Genomic DNA, 23,007 nt, shown 5'->3' on the forward strand with positions numbered 1-23,007 from the left:
ATATATATATATATAATCTTTTTATATATAATAACAGAAAGACTACACTCAGGGCTGTTTTCTGATAGCCCCTTCATAATATCTTCCTATTTGATTCCCCATTCTAATAATTTTTATATCTTACGTCTAATTATTTCATTGTATAATAGTGTTTCTCTTGCTTAGTAAATATTGCTGTCATTATTTTATCACAGTCATAATTTCTTTAAAGAAACATAAAGGTAGTCCAACAACAGAAGAAGCAGTTTGTCAAATTTTACCTTACCCTGAAAGCAACATAGAGATTTCAATTCAGTAGCCCATCTGTAAGCATTGTAGTGTAAGTGTGTGTGAGTGAGAGAGAGAGAACATTGCAAACAATGAATGAAATAAACATTTAATGTAAAAATCGTGTAAATAAAAGGGCATTAATACAGATGTATACGCGCTCGAATTTGTTGCCTCATAACACCCACAGAAATGGATACTCTTTAAGAAAATTTTCAGCAAATACCGCTTAGATAGTGTGGCTTCAGATTTTATAGGGATTTATGAGAAATACTTTTTGCGAGGGGTTGGAGAGTGGAGTTTCAGAAAATTTTCCCCTCATAACTTTTAGGAAGATGGATATCTTTTAATGAAAATATATACAAATCCCTTTCAAACAGCATAGATTACAATTATAAATTTGTGAGGAAAATTTTTTCGGGGATTTTCCCTAATGTTTTAAACTTATAGCTTTCGAAATGATGGGGCGTGGTGGGATCTTTGTATGAAAAATGTTCTGAAAACTCTTTTATTTTACACCTACCTCCCTGATCATCCCATTCCGGACCATTTTTCTTTCTTTTTTTTTTTTTTGCACTTCAAAACCATGGGTAAAAAAAAAAGAAGTTTTTAAAAAATCGTTAATATTTTCAAAAGGGAAAACTTGATTTAAGGGTGATTTGGCTGTTGTTTCTAGCACATTCAAAGACAACCCTCTTCCTTTGTTTATCATTCTCGCATGTATTGATGTTTTTCAATATTTTTCCCCATAAATACATTTATATTGTATAAAAAAGAAAATTTGAGAAATTATGAATATTTTGGAACCCCACTCTCTGTCCCCTGAGACGGTCATTCCTGGCAATCATCCAGTGATTAAAAAACAAAATACGGAGATGTACTTGCATAGTAATTGACTTCATTTGAGATCGTATGCTAAAACAATAGCAACTGCAGCGCGGAAGTTGTTTGTAAACCATTCAAGAACACACAAATACCGTTAGTTTCATTTGAACATTAAAACTTCAATTGTGTCAAAATATTTTCGTCGCTTTGAAACCGTGATCTGTTCACTGATAAAACTTCCCAAAAGTGATGCAGCACGAAGTTTTGTCAGTGAAAAGCACACGCTATAACGCGTTCGAAAATTATACGGATATTTTTTTAAAAATTCATTCAATAAGTAATGGTTTACACAACATGTACATTAATAGCGAATTAAAACTTAAAACAGAATGTGAGAGATATTGCAAATGAAGATTGAATACTCCTCAGCGAATGCAATGAATATATAGATTTGTGATGAATTTGACGCAGTCATCCCTGTAATAATTGCTTTCTTTTGCTACTTTTAGTAATTGTTACATACCTAACTTATAAGCAGCTTTCTCAATCATAGAATATATATATATATATATATATATATATATATATATATACACACATATACATATGTGTGTGTGAGTGTGCGTGTGTATTGTGTCATCCCATAAATAATGCTGTTTTTTCAATTGCATGAACTAAAAGTCGGAGGGGGCGGGATAAAGTACCTGCATTGACTTACTATATAAGCAGATCGTAATTTTACCCTGTACTGATTCCTAGAACAAGTTTTGAAGAGTGTAGTTCGATTTTAATAGGTATTTTTTCAAAGCTATAATGGAAATGACAAAGAAGCATATTCTACATATTTTGCTTTATGAGTCCACAAAAGGTAACACTCCAACGGAAAGTGTGAGGAATATTAATGCAGTATATGGGGATCGGACGTTAAGCGTAAACCAGTTTCAACGGTGATTCCAGAAATTCTGAGCCGGCATCTACAGCCTAGAAGACGAGTGTCGACTTGGAAGATTTGTAGAGCTCGACGAGGAGGTCCTGCAATCCCTGGTGGAACAAAATCCCATCGTAACTGTTGAGGTACTAGCAGAGAAGCTTGGATTTGGTCATTCAACTTTTCATCGACGCTTGCGTGCCATCGGAAAAGTCAGAAGATTAAGTCAATGCGTTCCTCACAAACTTTCCTAGTCTAATCGCATGGAGAGAGTGAATGTGTGCTTTTCTTTGCAGTCACGTCTCACGAATGAACCATTTCTGGACCGAAATGATTTCTCTATAAAATTGTCAAGCGCCGAGGACAGTGCGTAAGGAATGGAGAAACACCGGCACCTCAGGCTAAAAGTCTTCACTCATGTAAGAGTTTGTTATCTGTTTGGTGGCATATGAAAGGTTTAGTCTATTTTGAACTTTTAAACCCAAACCAACTAATAACAAAAGAGATCTACTGTCAGCAGCTTAGGCGACTTAAGTCAGGACTAGAAAGAAAACGACCGTCTTTGGTTTCAAGACAAACGGTGCTCTTCCATCAGGATGATGCCGGCCAAATACAACGTGGATAACATTCCGAAGACTGGAGTAGTTAGAAAGGGAAATGATGCCCCATCCACGATATTCGCCGGACATTGCTCCATCTGATAAATCAGTTATTCCGAAATCTTCTAGAAGTGGACAGAACAGTAGTAGTGGATTATTCTTCGTCACGGACAGGTAAATTTTGGAAGAGGGGCCTTGCAAGTCTACCAGATAGATAGAAGAATATTGTAACACACACACACACACACACACAAATACATATATTAAATGTCATCCCTGTTACGTTCCTGCAACACAAAATCTTGTCCGCAAAGCCACTTGCGTGCACATGATCGTGCAGAGTACAATTGACAGATGACACTCTTGTGACAAGAAGTAGCCATCAACGCATGCACACACACGCGCCCATGCACACACACATACACCACACATATAACACACACACACACATACATAACTATAAGGTTTTGTAAAACTTATAATTACATTATTTAGAAAAGTATGTTTTAAAAGCTATTAACTATTTGAAAAACTCCTTTCGTTTAACAGAATATTCCTACACTTTGTGGAAGAACATAGTATGTATTTTGTGTGTAAGCGCTTTCATTTTTAAATTTAGCAAACACACACGCTCCGGGGCAATGCATGAATGCGAAGTTGCTTTTTGTAGTAATGTTAATTATCTGTGTTATATTTTCGGATATAAAATTTTTGTTTAGTGTTCTTTTCCGCTGTAGTTGATCATTTTAATCTTTTATTCTGTAAGAGGGGAATATCTTAAACTGTTGTTTGCACAAATCTCTAAATTTTACTACAGGAAGCATTCCTGAGAGATGAGTATTTAATATGCATTATGCGCACGTTTGCAATTCATGTTTGTATTCCTTTTCAATTTCTTCCCATTCTTGAATCTTTTGTCTCTTATTTGCTCAATTATTTCACGTCTCACAACAAAGGTCTCCACAATTTGCCACTTGTATCATTTCCTTCTCAAGTGTGAATCTCGCCTTTGTTAGAATACTCTTGTGTTTTGGTAGCTGTCATGCAATGTTGAGGATTTGTGGTCTTTTTAATTATGTGACGGAGATTTCATGATTGATGTGAAACTGCGAAGTGTCGTTTGGCTGAATGGAGGATAATGTGGTTCCTCGGTTCACAGGTGATTACAAACGGAATATTTATATTTGGATTTTCATTTTTACTCTTAACATGAGTTTTCTCTGTAAGATATAGATCGAGATTTCCCTTCCCTTATCTATGTCATGATCTCCTTGTTTTTGGTTTTGGTGATGGGGTTATATTTGTTTTTGAATGGACATATTTAGTTCTACCGGTCGTTTCTCTCATTTATTGATATCTAAGTATTGAAAGTATGCATCGTGACATACCGAATGATAAGCTTCTTTCTGTGTGGGATGTGTGGCAACATCTAAAATCTAAATATCGGTGCGTGTCTCTGTCTTTGAAATAGATACCGGTTGTAACGGTCTCAGTTCCTTTGATTATTGAAATATCCACAAAAGGAAGGTCCTTTTCATTATTCCCATGGGGTTTTTCCAACGACTGCTAAATGCTATTTACCGCAGAAACCATGTAATGTCCCCGTCAATTTTGCTCCAAAACATAAAGCAGTCATCCAAAAATATATTGCAGTTTCCAATTAAAGAGGTTTAGAAATAAAGAGTAAAAATATCTCTCTCTCTCTATATATATATATAGAGAGAGAGAGAGAGAGACATACATACATATACATACATACATACATATGGTTCCTGAGATAGTGATTATATACGCATGAATATTCATTATTATTATTATTATTATTATTATTATTATTATTATTATTATTATTATTATTATTATTATTATTATTATTATATATCTATGTGTCTTCATTGTCATACTATTATTTTATTTTCAGGCCTGCCAGTTCTAACCTAACTTCAGTTTTCCTCCATTCACCTCTCTTCTCTTCCTGCTACCGTGCTACAGTGCTATGATCATTCTTTAGCCGAATGTGTTTTGGGGGCCGTACCACCGTCAAAAATGCCTGTACAAGAATCCTATGCAAGCCTTATTTCAGTTTTATGTAATGTCAATAATTGTTTTGGGATGAAATATTTTCTTAACATGAGGGGAACGAATATTCTTCTGAACGCTGCTCTGTTTATGGTACGAGTGGCCATTTAGTTATATTCTAGTTAGGTACCTAGAGGACTACGAGATCTCTAGTCGAGTAACATGCATGTTTGGGTCGTATAATGGCGCTTTCTTGATATAAGTATTGCTTAAATTCTTTTCATTTGTTTGCTCTTTGTTAAATGAGATTGGATTCGCATTGCTCCCACATGAAGTACTTCCGAAGGTCCTCGTCCGTATAATTAACCTTCCTGTGTGAGTTGATTGATGTCGCAGCGACTAAGTCATTGATGCACAGATGCAAATCGGAGTACATAAGAATCGAAATCTGGGGATCGCTAGATTTGCTTACGAAGGTATTACAAAGAGATATTTTATCCCATGCCGTGAAGATGTGGTCTCAGATGATCATTTCATTCCAAGAGATGAGATATGAAATCCCTAAAATGTTTTGAGAGATTTACGTATTGCACATGGTTGAAAGCTAAACTGATGTCTCGGGAAACAGCTTTGTTGTTACTAATCTTCTCTGGAGCTATGAGTGACATATAAATGTAAGTTGCCAGTGTATCCGTCACTGCAATATTCGCAATACAATCCATAAAACACGCTACATACTTCAGTTCAATTCAATTTTGCAAACTTCATCATTAAGGTAACCCATCAACAAGTCAAGCCATAAACGATAAGAGATTACACTTTGCCCCACATCATACTTTTGTGCTCTTTATCTCAGTTACATAAGTTTTCGATGCATACTTTACTGTCATTCTGAAAGCAGTCCCCTTCACCTTAAAGCAGTGATTGGGACACAATATGAACCTTTTAAAAAAATATAGACACCAGTGATATCAAGCAAACATTTATTTTCTTGGCTTCTGAAGGCATGATTTAATCCAATGTGCTTAGAAGTCGTTGAGAACAAGTTATATGTTAAATCGTGTTACGTTCTCAGTCTATAAATGTACAGCTTTTACGAATATACAGAAAATGTTCTAATGCAGGTCCTTCCGAGCGAACAGTCATGTAGCTGTCATTCCTCATTTACTTAAGAGGATGGGTAATTTGATTTTAGCTGTTGCGAAATCTGCAAAAGCATTCACACTTATAGTGATATATAATACACTACACCTAACGATGACCGGCACCCATTCCTACATTAGCATTACATCTTTGCCTTAATAATATTCACTTCATATTTTTCGACAGCATCTATATGATGGTCTTCTGTCAGGTATTTGAATAAGTTAAATATTCCCCTAGATCTCTCTCTATGTAAGGAATTAATATTTCATCTAATGTGACATTTACTAGCTATTGTGTTTTTTAACACATACTTCTTATTGTCATCAATTTTGATGTGTATATATTTCATTTTATATTTCATAATACGAACATGTGTTGCCAGCGGCAGAACTTCAGATGTAAAGAATGCTTTCAAATCGATTCGCAAAGTTATCGCTTCGGTACATCTCCATTTAACCGCTACATTCTAGATTCACAACATCAAACATCGATGTCACAATGTTCTAATCAGGCGACAAACATATGTTATAGTGATTCTGTTCAGGGAATTAATTTTAAATTAAAATTACCGATACGCTATTTATCTATTTCATTTTCCTTTCATGTTTTCCTAATGTTTTTGTGCATTATTTATTTTTTGTTCGATGTTTTCTCCTTTGTAGAATGGCATTGGTTCTATTGACTAGTTGTGGACTTTATTACCTTTTACGACGGATATTAGCAGCGAAAGTTGAATGTATAGTTTCAGTTAAGAATCAATATCATAGAGGTTTGATACAATGGGAGTATATAAGCTTTCTCTAGATTTGCATCTAAAATTTGTTAAGGATAGTTAGCAAACATTTTGTAAAATAATTAACAACAATTTTAATGCATATCACAAATTGATGTTGAATTCTCAGAATACTTATAAAACAGACTTCTTATGATTACCAATTACAGCCGATTCATTTCATTCTTTTTAATTATTTCCCCGGCATAAATAAGTGGAAGATATTTAAAACTTTCACTTTATTAAAAAAATTTTTGGAACTGATGTTGAAAATATATAATCTCGATGTATTCTATAATTGTGCAATCACACAGTAGTTATAGCAGTCTTGATTATGAACGTAGCTTCTCTGCTTCGAACTTATGAACGTAACTTCTCTGTTTCGCTAAATATCATATATGTTTTTATAGTTAATTTTTTACTATGATATATATTCCTAATTTTGTCAAATGTTGATTAAATATTTCAAATATTGAATGGAATTCCTTGCAAAAGTATTGTCCTTTTTGATATCAGTGATTGCATGTGCTTAAGTGACGTTTTACATGCAGTTTCCGCCTGTTTGTGAAGAGGTGCTGTGACTGTCATCAAAGTCACAATGTCAGAAAGGCAATTAGTTGGTTTTGATGTTCCCTAAGTACATTCTGGATCAATTTACTTTGTGCACGGAACAGAAGTACTTGAAATCCTTTTCATAACATTACAATATACTGCAAAGTAAATAAAGACTGAATCAAATCCAATGTCAATGGGATAAAGCAGGTTTAAATTCAAATGTAGGCATAGATGCTGAGTCGGTGATATATACCTTTCTTAGTTTCTACTAAAGTCATCTGGCATTCTCTGAAAACATACAAGACTCCTTGTTCAATACTCATTGTCTTATTATTTGCCGGACTGTTCGAGTGCTGTTACTTAAGTCATGCGCGTATGAAAAGCGTTGATATAAAATTAAGTATGCACTGCTTTCCATAACAATGTTTTCTGAGTACAGTATCGTATTGGATTTTCTTTTTATTCTTCAAGTTACTACAAACACTGAAGTAAATGCAAATAGTATCTACTATTCTCAATTATATTGCTATTCTGATTTTTAGAAGAAACATTGTATCTTTGTATCAAGTTCTGATTTCAACTCTTATATAGTTGTTTGATTTGAAATGTAAAAGAGAAGCTATAAAATTATTATTTTGTTCAATCTTATTCTTGTCAGTTAATTCTGTTCTTTACTATATAATTAGATTTCATTATACATAAGAGGTACATCAAGTCAAACATCCTTCCTCTTCAAATACAGTGATACAGTAATCGTTCGTATTAAATACGTGCAAAAAATAATGCATTTATATGTCTTGCATTACTACAGGATCTTGGAGTGAAAAGAAACTAATCTAATCGCTTCAATCATCTGCTTATCATAAATTAACTCGATACACATGGACCGAATTACAATTTAAGAAGAATACGAGACACGTACAATTAGGTAAGTGAAATGAATTCATTCTGGTTACTATTATTCTATAGTGCATTCTTATGTTGAATTAAACACAACACTAAGGATTGTTTGCAGTAAATTACGCTGACTTAATAATATTAGAGACATTCTTACATGGCCTCCCAAAAGGAGTTGATTTTGGCTTTATATGAATGCAAATCTAAAAGATAAAAAAATAACATGCTTGTTGCATTGTGTTGCTTCCGTTAATTTGAAATGTTTTCAGTGAATTATCATCTCTCCTTATTAATGGCAGTGCGAGTGGAGAATTGTTCCAATTCTCAAGGCAGTAAATGTTTGATGAAGTTCACTAGAATGCAAAGTATAATGAGAATCGTGAAATGTGACAATATGTTGTGACATTAAAAATTCAAAAGGATTATAGGTAAACTTTCAATCATGATCTAAATTTCGACAATATCTGAGCATCTACATTAAACACAAAAGAATTAAAATTGTTGTAATCATATATAGATCCGATAGCACAGTTATTGAAACAGTTTATATAGGAAAAGTGGAAAACGATTTCACTTTTTCCGAGTAGAATTATTGATGTAAGTGAACTAAAGTAAACAGCCAAGAAACATTGATAAAATCGTATGCTTGTACTGTTCTGCTAATGAAAATAAAAGCGGATGTGAATATTTCACGAGAGTATATCATACACAATTTTGAAACCGACAAAAATGAAATATTAAGAAAATAATCAAGCAACTAAATGGTCAAGATAAATTATTTATTCCTAAAATTTCTAGTTAAATTCGACTGTATTTTACTCTATTGTAAATTCCTGTAACCCTCTATGAAGCGAACAGGCGTTATTTATCAAAGTAAGGGGCGTTTATTTAGTAAACGCCTCTTACTTTGATTGTTAACGCCCTAAAACTGCAAACAGTAGACATGTAGTAGTATGTCGTTCCCTCTTTGACAGTTTCGCCTCTAAACCTGATAAATAACGCTTTATTTTGATTTAGTAATTTGAATATAACAATTTTGGGTCAATAACGTCAAACAGTTTTGTCACATATTAACTGCAGTCATTATTTCATTCTGATATTATTTAGTAATATCTGAAGCCACCCAGTTTCAACAAATGCAAAACAATGCGTACACTCATGAGAGCGCGCGTACACACGCTCTCTTCCCTGTCTTTCTTCAAACACACACAATCATATATAGATGGATAGATAGATAGATAGATAGATAGATGCATTCATACATACATAATACATACATACATACATGCATACATACATACATACATGCATTCATACATACATACATACATACGTACATACATACATGCATACATACATGCATACATACTACGAATGAAGACGTTTATCGAAGGTCACGCTTAATAAGAACTTATACTAAGTGCTCGCGTAGTAAATAGTTTTACCTTCTCACTGTGGCTGCGTCTTGGATATATTATATTTTGACCAAGAAATGTTGATTTATTCGGAATAGGTCGACCCAGTTTGAGCTCAGTACAAATATGCAGACATTACACAAATATCTAAAATGAAATTTGCTAACATGTAATATGTTTTCAAAATCTATCATAATTTACATGATTATTCTCAATTCCTTAATTCTTTGCTCTATTTAATATTCTTCATATTTCTAATAATTTGCTTATTCTGTGATTTTTAAGAAGTTATATATTCTGCAGCTTCCATGAAGGCACGTAACTTTTTGCAAATTTTCACCGATCTAGATGTACTATATATAGTAAAGATAAGCAAGTTAGGCAGGACGATATAACTTGCTTATCCTTACATTTACTCCCCTACCAGTGTGTTCCATATGGACAATATCTGATTCTTATCTACGAATTATACACACACGCGCAAACACACGTGCACGTGCACACACACACACACACACACAGACACACACAGACACACACACACACACACAAACACACACACACACACATATTAGAGGTTTTTCCTAGTTTACTTAACGGAATCGTTTATTTTCATCTTGTTAAACAATCAGTAAATACTACAATACTATACCAGTGTCTGATTTTTATGTTTGCTCTGCATAATAACCTAAATATTGTAACAATCTAACTTTCAAAATCACAAAAATGAACCCGTTCAGGTTGTTTTTGCAATCAACAAATGAAATCAATCAAGCAGCTATATTCGATAACTCTTGTCTTTGCATACGCTGCGAAGTAGGATTCGAGTAACAATTTCAGAATTTTTCACATATTTTTATCTAGAAAAACAATTCAATAATCTTAAACACTTTCAGATGTCAGCATGTACAAGAAGAATAAATTCGAACACAAATATAACTGATTTTGTGCAACACCTGATTGCCCTTCAAGTCAATATTTACTTATAATGTACAGCTGAATCTACATACATATATATATATATGCATATATCTATATATGTATGTCTATAACAATATCAATATATCTATCTGTATATATGTATGGATGTGTGTGTATGTGTTTGTGTGTGTGTGTGTGTGTATGTGTGTGTGTGTGTGTGTGTGTGTGTGTGTTAATGTATGTATGCCTTCACTACCACACCATATAAACTAGAGTGTTATTTCCTATCATCATGGCATATTATTTTAGAAGTTGAGTTCGTCTAATTTTGTTTTGCAATAACACGAATACATTTTGCCTCTGGGCAAAATATCCTCATAATCCAATTGGTGTGTTAAATTACTCTACTTAGAAACATGTATACGAATATTCATCTAAACCTGGGCTTGTAAATATGCAGATATGTTCAAAAATGAATCAGTAAGCAATAATGTTGATTTGGCACTGAGATGGACACAAGTCCATAAAAAGTCAGTTTAGATTGTGGGATCGGATCCACAACAAAGAATAATGGCCTACTATCCTGGGAAAAATAGTCCATAGACTAAGGGATACCACAATGAATGTTTCATATCGATGTTCGAATTCTTATATACCACGGGAAAACTCATAGTAAGAAACCTTCCCTTCACGTTCCAGGAGACCATTGTTTATATCTTCTCCCATTTCTTGTCATGCTCAGTAAACAATATCTCATTTATATACCATCCCCCACTTATTGTCACGCGCTATTAACAAAATCTTGCAAGCATGATATCTCCCTTTATAAAAAAAAAACCGTAAGACACCTCAGAAAATCACAGTGCAGTCATCCTGTTACTTCTTAAACGAACGGTTGTAAACTTTACTGTGAACAAAGTTCGCCTTCTATGAGGAGATGCGTGAAAGTGAGAAACTAAGGATTACAACTTGAACTTTGAGACAGGTTATTTATTATTTTCATTTCATTTTTTTCTTTCATTGTATATTTTACATTGATAAACCGTTAGCACATTAACACTTCAGCCATCCTTGTTCGAAACAATAATTGCTATTCGCCCACTCCAACAAGAGGCATATTCAGACATTTGTAATTATAAATGTTAGAAAATATAATGTCGTTCCCATTCGATGACACTTTATTAGGTTTACTCGAGATTGCAAGCAATCATGCTTGCCCATTCTTTTGATCTCACTTTTTATGCCAATGATTTAAATTGCCATCGCTTTAACGGACGGAATGAACGCAGATATCTTGTTTTTAATTTTGAAAAGTATATGAAGGAAAATTACCCTACCAGAATTTAATCTATTAATTCAGTCATCAATGCACCTCAGATATGTGGCAGTTTATTAAAGAGTCAAAAGGCATCTGGATATCACGTGCATAATTGCTTTCATCGGGTTTAGTAAATCAAAGCTGCAATATGTGTTGATGAGCTGAATTCCCGATAGCTATTTACTTCCGGATTGATGTTGATTCATTTTGTTTACCAGTTGATGTGTTACAGTGATTAATGGAAAACACAGCTCCAGGTTGTCTTTTATCGAGGTGAATGAAAAACTAACCAAGTTGTGGAGAACATGAAAATATGTTAGAAAAATTAAATGCAGAATCTGTGATTTTATACACTTATAATAACAGAATTCGAAAATATATTCCCTTACTTGTCGATAAATTTATTAGCTGTGACAAGTCTGATCGACAAGTGATAATTTACATATAAAGTGAGCTTCAAATTTCATATAAAGAATATATAAAAATTAGTAAAACACCACTGATTTCAGAAATAAACACGTTTCACATTGTTTTATTTAGAAGCATAACCATGCATCAATGTGTCAGTATATAAGTACATACACAGAAGCACACGTGCATACATACACACAACGCATGCATACAAACATGTACAAACATACATACATACATTCGTGTGTGTGTGTGTGTGTGTGTGTGCGTATGTGTGTGTGTGTGTGCGTGTGTGTGTGTGCGTGTGTGTGTGTGCGTGTGTGTGTGTGTGTATAAACACAATTCGTCAAACGAGGAACATTGTGATGTAAGGTGGTATTAAACAAATAAATTATTATAATATATGAAGTTAGACATTTAAAACGCGCAGTAGAAAAATGGAACAACAATAAGACTATGTTAGGTAGGAAAGTGAGTGGACTGATAAAAGGAAAAGAAAAGAATCTAACACATATGACGTTTTTTTTTTATTATTTGAGGTTTAGTGTAAAACTATTTCGACATTGCGAATAAAGTAGGGAAACACTCTATGTCGTTACGATGTGTGGAGAGAAAGGCCGTAAAGTGGTACGACAAAAGAGCGAGAGCAGCACGAATGAAAAAAAGGTGAAAATGCATCAATAGAGAAGATAGCGAGAAAGAGGTAGGGGAAGAAATTGAGGGGAATGCTGGTAACCTCAAAACATTGGTGAATATGTAGGTGTTGAGATGTGTATTTCAATTGTTTACGTTTACGTAGGTGTTAAGTTGCATCTAATTTGTGTCAAAGAATATAATGTCTTGTATCTATATAGGTAACTCTCCTTTTTGCAATATAATACGTCGAGCTAAAAATGTAAACACATAATTATACGTATGAACAGACATATTCACACACACACAAGTGTGCACTAAAAAAACAAAAAGCATACATATGCATTCAACGAAGCACTCACAAACATACACAAATATTAAGTGTGTATTTTATGTATATACTTGTATGTTCCTGTGTATGCTTAAACATAAGACAAACAAGTGAATTGACAGTAGTATTTACGTATAAATGTGTCGATGAATATACAAATTTACTTTCCAGATACATGTTTTGAATGGACGCTAAGCTGGAGAGTAAATTTGGATGGTTCCTCTGTAATTTTCTGACAATGAATGCTTTTGGCTGTCGCTATATTTTGAATTATGTCAATGTCAATCATTTCGCTATACTGGCAAGGTGATAAGCTATAAAGAAATTCGTATCAACCTTGAACTAGACTGCTGCTCTGTATGACAGTCTCAGAGCTGCTGATAGAAGCAGCTTTATCACAATAGTTGTTTCCCTGTTTAACTTCTCTACCTTCTGAGGCACTCCTATTGCTTCTGCAACTCTAGAGTAGATAAGGATAATTTTATTATGTCAGCTGTTTTTTGTTCTGTCAACGAATAAGTGTGATAGTTTATTGTTGTACACAGATAACTGAACCTTATAAATCAAGTTTGTGGGTGCGAGTTCACATTGTTGTTACGTCTCAAATAGACTTCCGATATCCTGATGGACTTGCAACAAAAGGCAAGAATCCAACTAACATGCGAATGCCTCCCTTTATTGTAAAATATATATTAACTCTTATAATTATTTTGGTTTGATTTCCTTTTGGATGTTAAATTAACATGTTCGTATCATTTTAATATTGCATTAAAATTAATCTAAATTTGTCTGAAAAATAATCGCTGATCGGCAAAATTATGTTCACAGCAAAATTTACAATCACAAAGAGAATTCTCCAATATAATTGATTTTTCCGTGGTATTTACTGTACTTACAAAATTGGGAACGATACTAAACCTCACGCTCTTAAATTGCATAACCCTTTCTTATTTCTAGATGAGACCTAAGAAACACAGTCCAATAAACCATGTAATGACTGTTGCTTTAGTTTTTCATTCGGAATAAAATAACCATCAATTATATTAGAATCTTACAATATTAACATAATTGTTGCTTTTGTTGTTGCTGTTCCTGTAGCTGTTCTTGTTGTTGCTGTCGTTGTTTAGACGGAGACCAGTCGTACCATTTTGCCTTTCTAATTCCTAGGACTGCATTTTCTAATATACCCTTTTCCTTAGCTGATATTTTAATTGCGTTTGTGGAAAAACCAAAGGTAATTATTAGCCTGAAGTGTGTCAGTTGTTGAATGCCTTATTGAAACTGTTGAGCACGTATTTCACTGTGATTTATTAGTTAGTTTCGTTTCTTCATGATTTTAGTTAAAATGCTATTGAAATTGAATATGCTTTAATTCTGTTGTGTAAGATAAAACGACGCTTGCGTTATAGAAGATCGATTCTGTCGACTACTACCATTTTTAAAATTTGCACCGTTAGTCGAAGTTAGAATTGATAAGTTAAACTTCACGAAGATTGTATCCTAAAGTAACGATAATGATGAAGTAACTTTAAACATTTTGCTTCGCTTAGTTTGCCACGATTCTGTCACATTTGTAGCACCACATACATTCATCAGAGTGAATTTTGACATTAGGTATTGTAAAAACATATCAGCAAAATGAAAGATCCTCTTTGATAGAGAAGATCGACACAGTAAACGTATCTTTTGGACGCTTGCAAGTAAATAGTAGCCAGAAAATCGTGAATGAAATGATGTGTGGAATTTGAGAGACAGAACATGGCAACGAGTAAAGCGAGAAATGAATCGTACAGGCCAAGGTGTCAACTGCACGAAAACTCCTACTTCCGAAGAACAGGAATTGAACTTCTATAGTATCTGTGGGAAAGGCAGTGTAAAAACATAGTTGAAATGTATTAGTGGGCGTTTTCTAGTCAAGTGGAAGTCTTTTCTTTTGGAGGGATTTTCACTTTGTTTCTCTACATCTTTCTTTACTTTTGCTTAATATCTGAATTGTTGAAGCCTTAAACAAACGAAAATATACCATTTAGAACGAGAATAATTAAGAATTGTTGAAAATACTTGCTTAAAATTCAAATATAAAGGGGAGATTCAAATAAGCTCTTTGTTAATAGAGTTTGATTCCTAGTTGAGGAAAGCATTTATAAAAGTCTCTACGATTATGTATAATCACGTATATAATTATGCAAGAGTGATTATTTATGAGAACCAATTGGACAATATACTATGCACAAATATGCAAAGCGATCGTAAGTTCAATGAACACAATTGCATTTCCAGCAGACTTTGAATTCAATATTTTCAGCTCGCTAATGGTTATTCAGGTTTGTTAATAGCACACACTAAACAGGAAATCATTCTGTTACTTGATGCCCGCTGACCTGTCACCAGCTGCAAACAGCGTTTTAATTCAAATATAAACTTTCAGCAATACTTCCTTTTAATAATGAATCGTTTTATATGATTCTAACAGATGCATTAGCATCTTCTTGGCCTCTATTAAAGTTTCATTGACAATATGTTTAGGAATAAATAGATAAATATATAGTATGGAGATGATGCAATCGTTGAAAATATTTATATGTAGAACAATAAATGTGTGCATAACCTTCCTAATATTTTAATACCAAATGTTAGAGTAAAACGAGCGTATATTAGATTACCTTATAAACGTTTCTATATGCGTCGCTTAACTTTGAACAAGGTCGTACTTTATTAGATACCGTATATGTGTTATTCCGTTTTAGAAATCCCATGCTTTGATAGACAAAGCACTTCAGATTTTTTTTAATATTGATATAGGATGAAGAATAGTTGCACTAGGATGCTAGTCTGCTATGTGAATCTACTGTGAGTCCTGGTGACAATTTCCAAGTAGTAACTGGAATTAGATCTTGCAAATCTTCCTTGATTTAGAGATTGAAACTAAAAATCAGATGCACACGACCTACTCAAGTAATGATTTCATATTGTGTACCAAACCAAGATGTGGGTGTCTCATATTAATATATTGTTTCTTATATTACGCACTGAGAGTTACTGAGAATCAAAGCAGATTCGCTAGTTTTTTAATAGGGAAGTTCAATGATATAATGTGTTAAGTCTTGTGGTTGTCTAAGTTGTATTATTTTAGCTGTCCTTTTGTGCTTTACTACGTATAGTACATGTATTTCAACTTTATTAATTTGGAAAAAAATACTTTTTTTTTCTATTTTGGCGTTATCTTTTCCACTTAGCATGAAATAAAATTATTCTAATAGATCATTTAGTTATCCTACGCGATTTTAATAATATATAAATGTAAAAAGAAAGCATTAGTGTGAAATTTCTTCATTTCAGCATACTTTCAGTATATACGGTATAGTTTATAATCTCGAAAGGTTTGAACCCATATATTTGGTCTTGGAGAAAAGTGAAATTTTATATTAACATACCCTACGAATTAACCTCCAAATAGCCCGGGAGTTCTTTGATTGGAGAAAAGCTCCCGTACGTCTCAAGACAAGCTACGCTGATGATGTTAGTTTTCAGCTATAACAACAGCAATTGATCCCTTTAGGAAAGACAAAATGGTTGACCCAAAATGTAGCGCTCATGCGGAGAGCAGATGGTGTAAAATCCTTGATGTGATATACGACAAAAATAAAGGCGGAGGGGTAATTTGGGTGCTATTTTTTTAGGGTAGCATAAACATGAATAGATTATTATATATGCGCAACATGCGCAACGAGAATGAAGCGTCAGTCACCAAACAATTCCATGCAAATGATACCATGCTGAGCTGAGAACGGTAGAAAAACAATTGAAAACAGCAAGTTACCGGAAACCCAATATATTACAACTGTCATCAACGTCCCTAAACATATTTTGTACAAATTTTATACCCCTGAAAATGAAAATCCCACTGATAATATAACCACGATCAACTGTTGCCAGAACCGTTTTTGGAAAGCAGTCACTTGACGAAAATTACACGCCAGAATTGGATGACCTCATTTACTATGTAGCAATCTGGCCAGCGATAACAAAATAATCTCTGTCTACCACATGCTGAAACTCGGGACTCAACACCATCAATGCAGTTATATAACTTAAAATATACACAATGACGCATATTCACATACACACACGCGCACGCACACGCACACACACACACACACACACACACACACACACACACACACACACATATATATATATATATATACATAAATCACATCATTCCATATAATTAATGATATCCTACATTAATTATTCTATAACATCATATGTATTAGATATGTCGTCAACCATTGATTTTATATATTTTCCATTTTAAAACAGGAACGTACATCTTATAAACAATATTTCCTTACGATCTTCCGTATAAAGACTTAAAGTCGTAAATGTTTAACCGAATGACTTGCATCCATTTATTCTATTTACACTAAAGCTTACATAACCAGTTTTGATCAAACTGATCGTAGGACGGAGTAAAGAGCAATCTACACACGCTAAATTAGCTATGCCTACACCGTATATATTTAAGTATTTAATATTTATTTGGACCTTTTATTATTTTACCATTGTCATCAAACATAAGACGATACTATAGTCAGCAAGAATCACTTGATATTGTAATAGATTTATCATTGTCTACAACATTCTAAACAGCAGCGAGCTTTGAGTTTCAATAGATGCTTTTCCATGTCCGTATCATTGCATGGATTTACGTTATAGTAATACCATTGTTGTGTCGTAACTCACCCATTTGAAGAATATAGTTCAGTCTTTGGTTCTGTTTGACCAACTGTAGCACAAGAGGGCTGTGTTCATATACCCGTTAAGTCCATTTGAACGTCACTAGTAAAGCAAAAGAAACAAAAGTTACTAAGAATATAGGTCAGATGGTAATGAGGTAAATGGATGGTTCTAGCTATCTTCCAAAACTTCATGGACACTTTAATTTAATCTGTGACTGTCTTCTCTACTCGAGCATTTAAATGCATACTGTCTTTGTATCATACTACTTGCCATAAGATTTAGATTTAGGAGAAATATGGACTGGTTAGAAAATTGAATTACTGTCCTACGAAATACTAAGGTTAATGCAAATATAGCAGAGACGTCAGTAGAATAATCATTTTCAAACTCTGTTCGACTTGAAAACAATATTTAGGAATAATCATATATAAAATATTTTGTGAAATATGCCTAATGATTTTCCCAATGTTTCCTCCTTCCAATTTGGAAGTGATGCTTGCGTTATGTAACCATAGATAGTATAAGCTGCAGTAGTCGCAGGAATGTAACTCTAATATCTATTGACAAACATTGTGCCACTATTAAGGTTTGTACTGAAAACGTCTGACATGGTGCAACCCGTCATAGTTTACAATGACGTGCGTAAGAGGGTGAGGTCCATAAATCAAAATCTACAATTCACACGCTTTTGGCTGACATACTGTATACAAATTGTATCATAATATACAGCATTTGTTTCCTAGTAGGTGGACTCTGAGCATCCTGTGAGACATCTATCAATTAAAAGTGAACAATACACCCACTGATAGGAGCTGCACCACTGTTCGAATGCTTTCCTGCCAAACGTGTTGCAAATTATTTGGTAGATACATTTTTGCATGCATATATGCATAATCATACATGAATACATTCATACAGTCATACCTACATACATACACACATACTTGCATACAAACATTCATATATACATGCATTCACATAGACACATTTTCATACGTACTTACATGCTTAAAATAATTCATCGTCTCATAAATATATGTTGCCTTGTATTCTATAAAAAAAAAAGCATTTATTTCACAATCTAGATATGTCTTTCCCTTAAGTTCTGTCTTTTAGCACTGCCGTAACCTCCAAACAGCAAAGTGAATGTTAATCGTTGAAGTTATACTCAATCTATCGAGCGTTGTTTTTGACTGATTTATACGTCTCCTTAAAATAATTTTTTGTGTTCTCTTTTGCCCTACATCTACAAAATGATATTACAATACTTGCATTAAAAGAAATACGTAAATATCTTCGTGTCAAGACATCTCTTGTGTGAAACATGTTTCTTCAGGTCCACCATTGATGAATGAAATTGCTATAAATATTTTCTCCTTTCTCCGATAAAATTACCTCCTGTGTTTTTCATTCCAAAATATGACATTCGTAAATTAGATTGCGACATATGTCGTGTTGATATATTTATTTCCCGAAGGAGCTTCTTTGTAATTCACTTTCCTTTTACTTGCAACAAATAGCAACCGCCTTCATATTCTAGCCGACTGTCTTTAAAAAAAATTACATTGTGTGTAAAGAATAATGTAATCGTAGCCGTTGTACGAAAAGAAATATGCATAGTTTTGCTGGAACGTGGTTTATCCTAGCATAACCAATCCAGAACTGACATATGAATAAACAACAACCAAAATAACAACACAAACAGCAACTTTTGTTAATAGCTTCGAGATATTTATAAACGTTTTAACTTGTGAGTCATTCATGTATATATCGAGAATCTTTGGGAATTACATATTTCAAAGATTATTTCCTATTATCAAACAAAGTACAACATTACATTCACTTTGCTTTGAATCATTCCATGACAAGGATTGATTTCAAAATTTCAAATACCATCGCATCAAATGCACCACTAACGTCATTAAAAATATTGCTTTTTTTTTTGGAAATATATCCAACGGTCTACGACGATGCGAAACATTGGTTTGTTTCATATTTTGTTTGAACAATATATAATAAGAAAGCTTACATACGCACTAACATAGATTTCGATCCTTTCCAGACAGACACACATACAGAGGAACGGGATAATAAAAAAGTGAGAACATACCTAGATATACAACGCCATTTTCACACGTTGTATGTAACCATTAAACATGGTAATCTTCATTCTTATTTCTTAAGCTATTTATTTCATACTGCTGTTTCCTATTACGTATGCCATATCCATATACAGAATGAAATCACATATGAAAATGATTGCAAAATAAAGTACATACAAATAAAAATAATTTACTTTCTCATACGTCTTTCAAACTTGCTGACTCATGAACATTCACACATACACTCAAACATGTACCCATATGCATGCATTCACAAGACTGAACTTATGAAAACACATATAAGAAAATCCGTCTTGATATATTTTAAGCTATTTGTTTGCCATTACCGTTCATTTTAAATACTCTGTATGAAAAGCCGTCGTGATGTTTCAGCTTTGTTAAACAATGTTTATTTGCTCATACAACCAATATTACAATTTACTTTGCATCCCAAATATTTATTGGCTTCCAGCATACTCGTTCCGTATTTGTGTATTCTGGCGCCATATCGCTTTCCATTAATCCTAAAGATTATCATTGACAATAAGGAAAACTAGCAATATTGTATTACAAACGCAGCGAGTTATAAGACAGGGAAGGCGCCAAATGTAATGCCATGCAGTGTTTAGTTTTCTCCTTTTATGTTGATTGTTCAATCCAGTGGGGGATCTTCTTTGTCTTTCATCCTTTCAGTGACGATCAGATAATTACCAATTACCAGTAATATTCTACAGTGGAATCAAACAATTATACACACACTTTTAAATATTACGCCTGTATTTAGCTAATAGAAATATATATTACGTTATTTATGTCTAACTTGAAAGAAATTAAGAGATCATCGGATGGAATTTTTAGTGTACGGTTTCATAAATTCAAATAACACATGTCATACTTCAAAATTTACAGAAATGTATCATTGTTATTTATATAATCCTCCAGGATAAGGATTAAGAAAATCATGAACATAAGATTTGTTATAATCCTGCTTTTACGTTCCTTCCTATGTTACGCTTTATACTGTTAGACCGAAGGGGAGGCAAAATGAGAGCGACAGAGAAGAAGGTTCGACAGAAGGTGACTGATAGATTAGGTACTTAGCGTCATTAAGTATAAGTGTTTGGGTTGAGTCATTCAGTGAAAAGTTCTGGAAAACGGTGGCACAGCATGGCTGCAGTCAAATGACTGAAGCAAATCAGAGATAAAGGGTGAATTCAAGTGCTTAGAGGAAGCTAAAAAGTTATAATATAAGGAATTTTCCATTGCAGTCAGACAGATTGGCTCATCTAGAAAAAAATTAATAGGTTTCTGCAAACTCAAATATGTTCTCTGGTGAATGAAAACCGTCCCACGTTTCCATATGATAATTTTCAACATCCAAAGGAACATATAAATGCAATGTGTATGAGTGATTTTATACAATTATTGGAAATAGGAAATATACATATAAACAAAAAAAAAAATGATACTTAATTGTAAAGGAAATACGTAACTTTATATTTTAACATTAATGAGGATACAACTAATTTCAGATGACCATTATGAATATCTGAGAAAAACAAAGGAAAGATTGTTTTCAAACAGCTAGTTTAGTAAATAAGTAGCTTGAACACACATTTTTAGCAAAAGAATTCTCATTTCAGAATATTACAACGAATGAACTTTATAAACGCATTTATTTTAAAACAGTTAGAATAAATTAACCATGGATAGTAGACACATATTGAAGCATATTTACCATCATCAACTTTCTCCTTTGCGACGTTTCTGGAGATTGAAAATTTAAAATCATTTGGAGCAGACATCGATCCCAGGAAAGAATATTTAATAGCTGGATGTGTAGGGAACCAAGAGTCATTGTTCCTCTCTTCAACTCCCCTACTTACCTCTGAAAAGACTATAACAAGTATATTCGAGGCAGTGAATATATTACCGTGATAGTCTCTGTTCACACTTTAGCAAATTAAGTGGCAGTTTCATCCAAGATCACGAAAATGGATTGGACAGGCTCCAAGCATTCAAAACATTTATTAAAAGCTTATTGCTATTATATTTACTTGAAGAACAATTTATTTTTTAAATTTGAAAAGAAAGCAATTTTTATTGCGCTGGTTCAAATAAACTCTTTTATAAAAATATATTTTTACATTTTAATTTAACAAATTTAAATATTATTAAAAAATACAGTATTTTCTTGAATAATTTCCTATCCACTTTTCGTTATGATTAAAGAAATATAATTGAATTTGCTCAAAAATTTAATACAATAAAACACTTCAATTGAATATATTTTTAGGAAATCACACGCAGGCACACACGCACACGCACACACTGACACGCACGCACACACATAGGTACGTACATGGATATGAAAATGCCATACATATACACGTGTATTCATGTTTATATGCAGTTGTTTTCAATATCTTCCGTACATACCTGCATATTCAATCCAAATAAAATATTTGACAAGTGCACGTCCATGTACGTGAAGATGGGGCTAGCAAGCTTGTATAGGAATAATCATATAATGTATAAATGAATTGAAACCGAATGATGATGTCTTGAAGGCATTTAATATGTGTGTTTCTGATCATTCCTCAATAAATAGAAACGTATTAGGTCTATTTAAGAACCTCCTTAAATTAAAACATTTCGAAATAAGAACAAATTGATGGAATTCTACATGTGTACATGATCAGAGAAGTTAAAGGTACATACAAGTTGAGGAGAGGATGGGGGCACAAGGGACAGAATATCTAAATAGAGGAAAATGGAGAAGTGAAAGAATGAGAGATAGAGAAAAATGGAGAGGGAGGATACTATTGGTCAAAGTAGGCCCCATGTTGTTAGATGTAAGAATTAGAGACGAGTTTTTCTTGGACCATATGGTTGGACAGGAAGCTAGTAGCACGTTTGTGTCTGCCAGGCTTTTGAACGAGCTTGAAAGCTGCAGGAATCAAGGCCGGCGAGAGAGTGTGTATGTGTGTGCGTGGGAGGATGCATATCAGATGTACGTTTGTGTGTATGTCTGTGTGTGTGTATGTGTAATTATTTCTCTCTTCATATATATATATGTGTGTAAATTGATAGATATGCCTATACATTTATATATATATATATAT

This window comes from Octopus bimaculoides, chromosome 4 (genome assembly GCF_001194135.2).
Source record: "Octopus bimaculoides isolate UCB-OBI-ISO-001 chromosome 4, ASM119413v2, whole genome shotgun sequence".
NCBI lineage: Eukaryota > Metazoa > Mollusca > Cephalopoda > Octopoda > Octopodidae > Octopus > Octopus bimaculoides.